At 37.5% G+C, this 13,539-nt stretch overlaps 1 protein-coding gene across 10 annotated transcripts in view; it reads right to left on the bottom strand.

Annotated features, from left to right (window-relative positions):
* The window catches only part of MECOM (MDS1 and EVI1 complex locus), a 555,921-nt gene that overhangs the window by 147,436 nt on the left and 394,946 nt on the right, over positions 1 to 13,539 (bottom strand). The gene's annotated exons all lie outside the window — the stretch shown is intronic.

Below are 13,539 nucleotides of genomic sequence, written 5' to 3'. Positions count from 1 at the left end.
AATGTAATTCAAGAAATGGTATTTTTCCAAATAAGTAAGGTAAAGAAACACAAGCTACATTTTAAAAATTACAAGGAAATTAGTAACAGAAACATTTGTGGATACTGTAAAAAGCAATATGGAAATATTGAGGAGAAAAAAGACAGAGTATCTAAATCTATTGTGTTGATATAACAAAGCCCAGACTTAAAAATAAAAGCAAGGTTTGCTGGCTTTACTTATGCTTTAGGTAGAAGCTTTTTACTACAAGAATTCAACTGCTGAAGTTCATTTCCTGTCTTTAATTCTAAACGAGCAATTTGCTGATAATTTCCTGTCTACATTTTCATAAAGTAGAAAGAACATGACTGGTTAAGCTTAATGTTTCAATAACCAAATAAACTTCAGCAAGCATGGTTTAGGAAATTAGACAACTATCTAGAAACTAGTTTTATGATTACAAAATGTCTGAAAACTGTTTATCTCCCCCAAATGTTTGAAAATATTCTGAAAGCCTTTGTGATTGCCTCTTTGACCCCAAAACAAATAGAGCACCATTGCTTTGCCTCAGTGGGCCCAGAGCAATTAAAGTCAAAGGGTATGAATCCCCTGAACTCTTGAGCTGTTCTAACATAGATGAGGAAGAAATGACCTCTGGCTTGGTTTCAGCCCACAGCCCCCACCCCTCGCGCCACATCTTTATGCCTAAAAGTAGAAATGTGCTTAACTTGAACATTTTATAGACTATGCCTTTGGATTCAGGATTATCAGCACTTTTTGGTCAAAATTACACTAGCACATCACTAAAAGGGGTGATCTGAAATCTAAATTAAGTTGTCAATTAAAGATGAAGAATGGCTTGTTATTATTGCCTTAAAATGAGGCACCCTCTTTCTTCTGTTGAGATGGCAAACATCTTCCATCCGAAATCTATTATAGCATCTGCAGAAGTGGATCTTAGGAAGTGTATACTGTTTCCAAGGCTCAGAAGAGGGCATAATCCATAAAACCATGAAATGTGGGGACATCTGAAAAAACTTCGGGAAATGCCAGTCCTTTGTGCCACTACCCGCCTCCAGGTGCCAGCCAGTGGGAGAAAAGGAGTCAAACACTAATTACAAAGGGAGATTTTATTAGACAGATTTAAGGGGAACAGATGAGCCCAAATCCCCCTTTTTATTATCTACTGTACACTTAGCTAATGCTTTCTCCTGTGAGAAAGGCTTAAACAGTAAGCACAAATAGCACAATGAAATTGTAATACTCTCTCAGTGTGGACCTGGATTATTTCAGCCACCAGCAATGTGAGTAGCTGCAGGTGTTGCACTAAATAAAGTAATATAAAGTGTCTAAATTGTAACAGTGGAAGTACTGTTTCAAGACCCTTGTCTGCTTTTTATTAATAGTCAGATTCCTTCCTATCAGCAGCCACAACTGCCTTTACCCTATTTTTCAGCAACAATATTTTGATAGGCAAAGATCTATTAAAAATCACTGTTGATATTTTGGGACCATAGTCATTTTGGAGTTGAATAAGCGTTCAATCTTCTCACAGAAGGGGAGAACGTAGCCTTGTGATTCAGGAAGAGAGGAAACCAGGGGTTACAAAGGTGGAGAGGCCAAGTAGAATGAAACAGACCCCCTCCATCAAGTAAAAAACTTGGCAAGATAACTAGAAACAGACCAACCCTAAATCTTTGGGTTCATGAGCTCTTAGTAACATAATTAACTGAAATAAAACTAATATTCCAGTGTTAAGTTTCACCTTAACATACATCAGCAGTTATAAGTAATAACACCAGGTATAAAGGGTCATAATCAGAAAGTATTCATTTTGTTTATGGAACGTACCTTGAGGCAAGGGGAAACATTCCGTACACCAGTGTGATTTCTAAAACAGAGAAAAATTATCTATACATAGAACTGTCAAATTCGTCTTCCTGTTCCTATCGGAAAGCATTACTTTTGAGGAAGGTGTGCTGATCACTTACTTGAAATTTCTTACAAAAATAGAGAGCCCCAGATTTCCAGAGCATTTGTTCTTGCGAAAAGAAGCACTAATACCTGGGGGGGGGGGGGGGGGGGGGAGAATGTTGAACAGGAAATGTTTGACCAATGTTGCATCACAAGATATCAAAAGAATTTCACTTTGGCTACTTAGGCGAATCAAGTCAGGACATTCTTGATTTTTTCCATCTCTGAGCTTCTACAAAATAAGTTGAAAAAGATAGGGATCCTGAAGTTTTTTTGTTTTTGTCTAAAAGTTTCCAATGAGTGAAATAAAGTAAAAATCTCCTGGTAGAATAAAGTGTAAAAACGTGTTAGCCCTGAGAGCGTAGATAAACAACATTAGTGATCTGTGAATAGCATTCAGGAAATTCCATTTATCTGATGAGCTGTTGGCTAACTGAGCAGTGTTTCATATGTCACCAACTAACTAAAGCTCCCCATTGTGTACATGGATTTCTTTTCAAGGCATTTTTAATGTCCTTTTGCACGTTAGGAGATAGCGCACTTAGAAATAAATGGCAGACCCAAGAAGGGAGTCTTCTTCCTTTTTTTGTTTCTTTTTTAACTGATGTTCCCTGGCCCTCCTCACATTAACCCCACGGATCCTTAACAGGATCCCTGTCATAGGACTGCCTGCGGCAATCAGCCACGGTTTCTTTTTTGAACAAGCTTTCTTTTAACACGCAAAGCCAGGGATGATTTAACAGAAAGTGTCTCAAGTCGGTGAGCTACAGCCCCCTTAGACTCTACCCAAACAAAGCTACTAATGTGTGGTCAGTTTCTTGGCAACTCCACTCTCGGCTGATAACGCCCCTGCCTGCTATTCTCTGAGGAGCCGGCTTGCTGAAGTCTGCTCCGAACCTCATCCCCTTGGTGCTCCTGATGCGGGCGACCCTCCGACTGCTCGGCGCCAACCACAACATGCTACCCACCGTGAGAGAGCAGGACGCGGGCTGCTCTACTCAGGACTTATCGTCTATCATACTGATTGACGAAACCAAGAGTGAGCAGAAAAAATAAACACGAACAGAGGCTGCAGTGTATGGGCCAGTCAGCTGGGAGTTTTAGTATTTGGCCTTGGTGATCCTACTCTCATGGTAGGTTATCTTTTCCTTGTGCTATCATTTATCATAACTTTGAGGGCCAGGGAGAGAAACAAACCTACAATTTTTCTATTGGTTACATTCATTAGACTGCTTTTTTTTTTCCTTAGCACTCCTTCCTTTGCCCCCCCCATAATAATCCCATCCCCTCAATAGTATTCCCTGAAGAACGGTGAAATTAAATCTAAATACAGTTCTCCCCTTTTACTCCTATTCCAGCATAGATCATTGCAAGTAATTAACCTTTGTTATGCCATCAAATCTAGAATGTGAACCTGCATGTTAATTTACTTAAGTCAGACTCGATAATAAATCTGGTTCTATAGCAGCTAAACTCAATGAAGATCCTGGATGTTGCTCAGTTATTTGGATTAACCAACATCTTCTTAAATAATGGCACTTGACTTTTTCAGGCACAAACCATGTTTTGTATTGGCCTTGACAACCACTATAAAGTACTCCCCCAAGTGTCAGTAACAAAGATGATTTGTATGTGGCTTGCAGTCGTCCAGTGTTCTAATAGCTTTCTCATTCCAACCCAGGAACATGGAACACAAGGCAGCTGGTTAAAGCTGATACAAGCATTTCTTCTCTCAGCAGGCTATTCTTGCATAACCATTTATTTTGCAGAGTTTTAAAGTGCCTGAAGGATTTAATTATGTACATAGACAACCCCTATAAACTCTATTCTAGGGTTTTTATTGACTTTTGTGCTGGGCAGCTCTTAGGCATTTCAATTAAGTGTTTTTATAAGAAAAACGACAATATTGTAAAAAAAAAATTCTTTATAGATACTTCCAAACAGTTTTTCCCCTCTGATTGAATAAACTCTATTTAATTGACAAAAAAAAAAAAAAATCCAAGTTAATTCAAAGTTTAGTTTTTCCACTTTGGAAAAATGAGAGGATCTGAGTCCCACACAGGTTTGAGAAAATGGACCTGCCAATATCAGTGAAGGAACAAGGGCAGAAGGAGGGGGACAAGATTACTTTGTAACATACTCTGAAAAGTCACAAGGCTACCTGTTACTGCGAAATTTACTTAAAACTCATAAGGGTAAAAACTGAAATGCAAAATTTTACATGTTCCACTTAACAAGTGCAGAATAATAAATTCCCAAATTCATTTGGAGCACCCGCCTGACAGGTCTAACCCTCAAAAGTCTCCAGGAGACCCCAAAGCCGCCTTTGTCTGCCTTCTTCAATTGCAGGGCTCAAGTATTTACAAGGCTTCGGCAAACCTGCCTTCATTATGATGTGGGATATTTCAGTCCCAGCAGGTGGCCAACAGGAGACCAGACCTGCCCGTGAAATATGTAATACTTTTTCATATACTTTAACCAGAAATGTGCCCCTCCACAACTCTCCTAACTGTTCTAATTTCCCTTTCTCCTCTTAATCTCCTCAGCAAGCCATGAGCTTGCATTAAAATCTACCTAAAACATTTCACCCACAGGCAATGTAATTCTGAAACAAGCAACCAACATTTCACAGCTCTGGAGTAATAGATTAATTTGAACCTAATGTTGCCGTCGTTTACTGCTCCAAATGTTCTGGTGTAGACATAGCCCCAAGGCATGGTGCTGTGGCATGCACAACTTTGGGAGCCGGAGCTACAGTTGGCTTAACATCTGTGCATCACATTTGCCATGTGCCTCATTATCCTGCACCCCACTGTGCCTACCTGTCCCCCTCAGCTTCTCAGCCACAGGCGATCCAATTTTTTTCCCCTCCAACTAAGAATCTTTGTTCTCCTTCTCACTTACTAAATTTTTGCGAGACCTCTGCACCCAAGCCGTGGGGGATTCGGTCCATGTGAACAGCTCGGGCCCTTTGGATTCTTAATTCTCCATTAGGAAGAGGAAAATCACAGCATTAAGTTTCTGACATGCCACTGCATAAATTGTGCCATTTGCAGGATCTACTAAAGTCTGTGACCAAACATGGGAGCGTGTAATAAAGCATGGCGTTGTTGGTTTTGACTTTAACAAGTTTAGTCGGTTTCAATTATCTGTAAGCAAAAAAAAAAATAAAATAAAATAAAAAATAAAATAATAACTTCCAATTCCAGATTTAAGGGGGACCAAAAAAGAAAGAAAAATAAAACCCAGAAAGAAAAGATTGTCACAACAAAAATTAAAAGTAAGGGTCTTGAGCTATTTAAGAAGTTAGCATTTCAAAACATATTGCCAAGAATAGTTGATACACACACACACACACACACACACACACACACACGCCCAAAAAACAAGGCTTTAAAAATATATGTAGTAACCAGGCCAAACAGCTGCTTAAATTTTAATCCTGCTTAAACAATAAAAAAATCTTATGACTCCTTTATTGGTTTTCCATTGGAAGTGTTTGGGACAGCCATTTAACAAGAGACAGAATAAAGATTTGGTCCCGCCAAAATTAATTAAAATATGCAAAACTTAAATAGTAGCTGTTGCTATTATTATAAGGCGTAGGTATTATTATCAATAACAGCATCAATAATGAAATATGCAAAAAGCAACAGAATAGCCACACTAGGGTTCGAATGTAGAAAAACCACCATCCTTGCCACAGACAGAAGAAAAGATTCAAACCAGAGGAGTTAGCCTCAAAAATACCAAAGCTACGAATAAAGAAATTTTAAAACATTATGTACATATTGCATTTGACAAGCTGGCTTTAGACGGTAATCAATACATAAGAAAGGTGGTTGAATAATCTTCCATTTTTTACTAGAGTGATAGGAAAATAATCTCCTGTGGGTGATAGGAAATTAATTAGTTTTAAATGGTCATTCTCATAGGATTAACAATTTAAAAGATAAATCAGATTCAAACAATTCCTACAACCCATCACTTAGATTTTTAATCCCTAGAGGAGAACAAAATTGAGGTTTTGGAAGAGAATTTTTTAAATGCCTTCCCCAAGTAGAAATATGCTTTGCTCTAGAAATTGTATTGGATTTCCACACTTCCCCACATAATCCTCAAACTCTACACAGTACAGAGCATTGAGTCTTGTACATTTCATTATATGCTTGAATTAATTTATCCTATATGGAATTTGTTACCTTTACAATAAAGAAGTCGCTATTCATTATTGAGAGTGGACAGATGGAACATGTTCAACTTAAGACATCAGTAAGAAGAGAGGGAAAAATGTATAATCCGTGTGGCACAGCCTTCTCCATCTGCTACATCCCTACGTGTCTGCCAAGACTTGTTTTTTGTTTGTTTGTTTGTTTGTTTTTCTGAAATAAAAGCGAGCATTTCTCTTTGGAATTAATGGGAATTCTTAGATATGGACCCCGAGCCTGACTATAGATAATATGCAACCATACAATTAAAATATGATATTTTGCCAAGGTAAGCCATATCATAAAAGAAAGTTTTGAGCCTAATTAACAACAGCAACAACGACAACAACAACAAAGAACGATTCATCTGAACGCATTATCAGATAACCAAAACAGTTTTTGCTTTCATAAATCATGAAGGCTGTTGAACAAGTTATCCCATCCTTTAGCAAAATATATCGTAAGCTACATAAATACAAAATTGGGTGGTAAAGAGGCTGGCCGGAAGATTGTGTTTACACATCCATCCGGCAGATGAGGCCCGATTGGAAAAGAAGAGGTTCCATTAACAGGTATGTCCCAAGCCACTGCGGTCACCGGAGCACTTTACTAAGATGCGGCACACAATCCTATCACCCTTTGAAATATGTTAAATCCTATCATATCCCTGTAAAAGTTAAGTTAATCCTGCCTATTAACTAAAACAGGGCATATACACTTTTCTTATGTTTACCTCTTCTCCAGTGTGTTTGCCTCTTATTTCTGTTGTCCTTTTCGTTGAGCTGACTCATCATTTAAAAGATGAGGGCCAATTCTTTGTTGATTAGTGTGTTAGCTGCAGGCCCTATGAAGGCTATTAGGAAACACACACCCATTTCTCCAGTGAGAGCCTTACCATTTAAGATTCTTGTATAGAAGAAAAGCTGTCTACCTAATTCTTATATCCAGGAGTTAACAAACACTTTAATGTAGCATGTTTCAAATTTATCCCTTAAAACAGTTTTTAAAAATTAGAGCAATTTAGACAATAAACACTTCTTAAATACTTACTATGGGCTTAGCCCGCAACCCCTAAAATGTGGATTCGAATGTGATGGATATTCTATGGTGCTTTTACCACTGAGACATTTAAAAACATAAAGCCTCCCGATATACGTTTATACTGAATCTTTGGATGCTAAGACTGTAACTACATAAAACATGCTATTCTCTAAAATGCTTTGAAAAAAGTGGTGAAATTCAGTTTAACTGGAACTTGGGTCAATATGGTATCAGCTAGGTGAATTCTGACTGTTGCTCTATGTAGCTGCTTGATTCCTTCTCCAAAATGGGAATTATTATAATGATACTTCACAGAATCATTGTAAAGGTTAAATAAAATAATAGATGTAAGAGCTTAATATAGTGCCTGGTATGCATAAAAACAATGTGTGGCCATTATTCTTATTATCATGTATTCAGAATTTTTAACAAATTTTAAACCGTATAACATCATGAGAATCATATTAGAATTATCTGTGAATGTTGCTCCAAACGAATGAATCTGAAGCTACAGGGGCAATTATAACACGTAGCCAGAATTAAGAGCCTCTGATGAAGATGTGGAAATCCGGAAGATTGGAGACCCCTAAATGATTTGCTTTAGCTACTTCATGTGTCCTCTTGTAGCAAAGCCTCGCTCAGTGATTTGCATGCAGTCGACATGTGATTATCTAATAAAGTAGAAAGCTGCTAAATCTACCTCTCAGCTTGCATTGCATACATTCTTGGTCTTGGAATTAAGGTTGTACGCATGGTACAACATGTTCCAGGATACATTTCTGGGCATTGTTCTGGTAATGGCCTTTTGCTTCATGTCTATTTGACATCTCTCCAGTTGTCCCTTCTTTCACTGCTATTAAGGGCTGAATTGCGTGCTCCCAAAATTTACATGTTGAGTCTCTAATCCCGGGTAGCTCAGAATGTGGCTGTGTTTGGAGAGAGAGACTTTTAAAGTGACTAAGTTAAAATGAGGTCATTAGGGTGGGCCTTAGTCCAATCTGACTGGCGTTGTGAGAGGAAAAGAAAATTTGGACACCCAGAGAAATATCAAGGGTGAACATGCACAAAGGTAAGACCCTGTGAGTATACAGGGAGAAGATGGCCATCCATAAGCCAAGGGCAGAGGCCTCGGAAGAAACCAAACCTGCCGGCACCTTGATCTTGTACTTTGAGCCTTCAGACTGTGAGAAAATAAATTTCTGTTGTATAAGCCACCCAGCCTGTGGTATTTAGTGATGGTAACCCTAACAAACTAATACAAGCACACTTATCACCCCATCCATTGGCCTATCTATATGGAGGGCCACATGCTCCTCCTGTCTCCCAAATGCCCTACCTCCCAGCATACTCGACAATGTACGTTTATATGTCTGAAAGTGCACAAAACTAAGAGTTCCTAGGCTAGGGACGATCCAACTTATCCTTGTCTACCTAACCCCTACCATGCATAATCGCTGAATGAATTAACAAGTGAATGAGTGAATAAATGACCGAACACCTAAATGGCTACCAAATCAACTGGATGAATAATAAGTGCTTATAAAAAATGAAAGAGAAACTACCATAACAGAACCACTTCTGACTGGATCAAAATCATCCCTACACCTGACATGCAGCGTCACCAACTAGTACTACTGATAAGAAAAGCATATGGATATAAGTATCCAAAGAAAAGGACATATATCCCACAGTTTTGTGATTTCTGGACTACTGTGAACAATTCAATCAACAAAACCTACAAACACTCTTTGCTTAAGCTCTGCAGAACTTCTGTGACACCCTGCCCAAGGCAGAGGTGCGCTCCCTCTGATTCAGGCCAATGTGTGTCCCTTCTACTTTAAGGGCTATAAAAATGTTGCCGAGATTTGAAAATCTGGCCTGATATGGCAGCCAGCTTTTAAAAACTTTGATCCTAAAAAATCTGTTTTTAAATAAAGTTATGTGGTAATAAAATGTGAAAAAGTCTGGATTGCATTGATAGGGATTTATGGAATTGTTGATAAGCAATAACATTTTGGACGCAGTGACTTAGAACATAGTTTAAAGCCAACCAGGAGCCTAGGATGCCACCCCAGTATTGTGGGCATTTTATACCACTCATTCATGGTGCAAAAAAGCCAGAAGGTAGCCCTCGGGAATTATTGGTAATGAAACAACAGGGAATTAAGGTGAACCAACCAATTTAAGTTCCACTCCCTCTTTCTCTTTCTATAATTGAAGGGAACCAAGGCTACAGAGACAGCTTCAGAGTTTATTTTTAAAATACAATAAAACGGTGTGAGCAGACATCTTATGTTTATTGGTACTTATGTTCTGCATATGATTAAGCACAAACTTGCAAAGAATTAACCACTCCACCAACCCAAAGGATTTGTTATCAAACTCGCAGGAGCCAGGAGTGTTTCGAAGGGAAATGGGGGCGGGTGACCTGAAGCCCACTCCCTTGGGTCAGTGCATGCTGGGAGGGGAAATGAGCTACAGAGCAGACAATTTTCAGCTTCAGTGGTTTTACTTTCTTTACCAGGCCTCACGAAAACACACTGACAAAACAAAGGACACAAAATTAATGACCCATGCATTCTGTCAATTGACTCTTAGTAGCAGTGGCCAGTTCACCTTAATTTTTGTGTGCACATTGAACATGTAGCCCAAGGCATTGGTTAAGGTTCACTTAAGAATTCTTCAAAGGCATCACTTGGTTTTCATTAATTTGTTAACTGTAACTTCTCCTTTCTGCTAAGGAACCCACAGACCAAGTGTAGGCCTTTATACAAAAGGCAAATATTTGACCAACAAGCCCTTCTTTGCCTCCGGAGCAATCATTTCTCACTAGTGAGTATTAGAGTGAGTTATATCCATTGAATTTTTCTAGAAGTTAAACTATATTTAAACCTTCTAAATTTTCTCAGAAATCCAAGTGTCAACTTTCAGCTATTATAAACAGATAAGTAACACTGTGGCTTATTATTTCTGTAAGTATTGATTTCCTTATTATTCCTGTGGTCTTTAACCAGTAATTTTCTGTGAAATCTAATTTGAGTATGCATGAAATGTGGTAAACTAAGTAAAAAAAAAAAAAAGAATTCAAAAGGATGTATAAATGGAACTTAGTACTCTTATATCTGTGCAAAGAGTATATACCACCTGTAAGCTGATGGTAACACTTTATCTTGAAATTTTCTTCCACTTACTGGCCCACCATGGACACTTTGGTATTAGAGCACATTATTCTATTTGCTTAAAAGTTACAAAGAAGGTTTATCTCTATGAATACATTTTTTCATAAAATTGTTAAAAAGTTTAACTAGTTTTCCAAGAATACATATGTAAAAAGTACTTAGGCACCAAAGGTAGAGGCTGAGTTTTCTTTATCAAATTTAAAACCAGAATGTAGGATGGGACAAGAGTTGCTTTCAAGCCTCGCAGGAAGTTGGTAGTTACAACGCTTCTCTTCATTAAAAAAAAAAAAAAAAATACGCGCGCACACACACACACACACACACACACACACTCACTCACACAACACATTTCTATCAGGATAGCTACTTGTGAAGGAGTCCACCATGAGGCCATTTGGTAGTTTTTAGCAAAGGAAATGGATCCCATGAAGCAAATGTACCATTCCTTTCTCTAAGCTTCTCAGACAGTTATAAAATATGATAGCAATGCTTGGTTGGTACAACTTCACGTTAGTTGCATCTGTCAGCATTTCCATTACAAACCCTTGATTTTCAAGGTTTTATAATTCAGCTGTGAAAAGTTGCTTTAGAAAGAAAGTTGGCAAGGCAGTCTTAGCCAAGGAGTTTATCAAATTGAACAAATCTTTGTTTAGCTATCTCTCAGTTCTGTGAGCCAAGGTCTACTCCCAGTTAGACATGCCAAACTTCCAGTGACTTCAATGCCAGAGAGAGGTTTTTTCTCTCTTTAAATTTACTCCACAAGAGCTTCTCTCATTCTTGTTTCAGAAGCCGCCAGGATCCAGCTCATATCCTGTGTAACCCAGTGGGAGAGGAGCCACATCATATGTAACCCTGTAGGACATATGAATTGAGTCTTGGCCAAGTGTCTCCAGCATGAAATGTGGACAGCACTACAGAGAGACTTGGAACTTTTGAATATGTGTGTAATTAAAATGTAGGCATATCATACTACTGCTTGCAAAGTGAAATGGCGCTCACTTATTAAAATTCTTGTTGACTGTGGGAGCATGTATGTGTTTCGGGGGACGTCTAATTACTCAGAATATGAACTTACTGCTACATTGTCTTTGAAGAAACAGATGGGGGGAAAAAGACAACCCAAACTGTGTATATCATTTCTTGTTTACCTGTTGTATAGTCTTGGACACACAATTCTTTGATTGAGATTGTGATGTTGGAAATTCATATAAACCCATTCCTGATCAGAAGTGGGTGTAGGGCAGTTTTAATCAAATATAAAGGTTTGCTACTTATGAACATCTAAGAAATTTAGAAAAGATGGGTCTGGACAAGATAGTAAAATAGTTCATTTTTAAAGACTATTAAAATATTTTGTAAGTTATTTATCCATGCATGCAACAACTTCCATCTAAAGTTATTTATTTAAATATAGTAGCCTAGATATCTTTGACACATAAGAATACACATCAGACAGAAATAGCTCACAGAATGAATTTTAGTTTGAGAGGGGAGAGAAGCTATACACACAGATAACCATAATCAATGATCTGAATGCTAGACATCAAAAGAAAAGAAAAGAAACGGTGTTTTGGTAGATCAGAAAGTGAAGATTGTTGGGATATTCCCCAGTGCATATTAATAGTAAGAAATCTGTAATATAGTGGCTCCTGAGTGGCTCAGTAAATTAAGCATCTGATTTTTGATCTCTGCTCAGATCATGATCTCACTGTTAGTGAGTTGGAGCCCCGTGTCGGGCTCTGTGCTGATGGCATGGAACCCGCTTGGGATTCTATCTCTCTCTCTCTCTCTCTCTCTCTCTCTCTCTCTCTCTGAGACTCTCTCTCTCAAAATAAACAAATAAACTCTAAAAAATATTTAAATGTTATGTAAATATTTAAATGTTTCAAATATTTAAATGTTATGTAAAACACATGTAACATTTATAATTATATATATTTTTACAAATAATTTATATATTTAAACATGAAATCCATTGAGTTAGTAATGCAGTCATGTCTCAAACGCATTTCTTCCTCATTAGAAGTACACCCAGCGATGTATCATCACAACAAATCTGTTAACAAAGTTTAGGTCTATAAATGTACACTGTCAAGGTAGCTGGTCTACAGCAGCACTAGAAGACAGAAGACATCACATGGCAAATCCAGGTGTCATTAACAGTTTTAGAAAGGCCAGTCCCCATCAAAAGGTTTTTGTGGACAGCAGGATAACAGATGGCTAACACCAGGTATGGTTTGGGTTTGTTCAATGTCTTAATCTATTCTCAAACTTTGGATTTGGCAAAACCAAAACCATATTTTGCCAAGTACTTTCTCCCTTAATTTTTAAGCCCATGTGCATTTTCAGTGAAATTTAATCCATATGTTTCTTTTTTTTTTTTTACACTTAACTCATCAAATATTTTTCTGTTAGAACTATTTGACATTCAAAAGCCTTGTCTTTCTTAAAACGACAGGTTTTTAGCTTTTTTTTTTTTACTAGAGGTTTTTAGCATCTTTCCTTCCTCAAAATAGGAAGTTACATTCTGCCAAGCATAAATGAATATGAACATGAACACAATATGCTAATCTAGTGCCAAAAGGTTTGAATTTAGTGGAGATTGCAACTTCACAAAAGTGCCCACAATTAAATATATATATATATATATATACACACACACATATATATATATGTGTGTGTGTGTGTGTGTGTGCGTGTGCCTTTGTGAATCTCTCTGCATTTAGACAGTGACTGACATAATTTGAATTTAAAATAATGAACTTTACTAAAGCTGACCAATGAGAGGGGCAAGAAACATCTCTTCAGTGTGTCACAAAAGGAATTCTCAGCTTGTCCAAGCAACTGTTGCTTCTTTCCTTCTTGGGTTATTAGATTTCATTTTCTAAAAGTTGTTTGGAACACACACCAGGATGAAATGTGTTAATTATTAGAACCTTAAAGTTACATATTTTCATTGTAGGAAAACATGTATTTATATATTAACATATTTATTAAGAAAATGTTATTGCTTATGGAATACATCAATACATATATCTCATATTACTTTCTGAATTTACATATTTACAGACCATTTTTTCCCAGATAGAAAGAAAAGCAGAGATAATTCTTATAATAGCTTAACACAACTTAATGCCAACATATAAAGTCAACATAAA

This window comes from Acinonyx jubatus, chromosome C2, assembly GCF_027475565.1.
Source record: "Acinonyx jubatus isolate Ajub_Pintada_27869175 chromosome C2, VMU_Ajub_asm_v1.0, whole genome shotgun sequence".
Taxonomy (NCBI): Eukaryota; Metazoa; Chordata; class Mammalia; order Carnivora; family Felidae; genus Acinonyx; species Acinonyx jubatus.
Note: the sequence above shows the minus strand (reverse complement) of the source record. Positions and strands in the feature narration are given on the sequence as shown.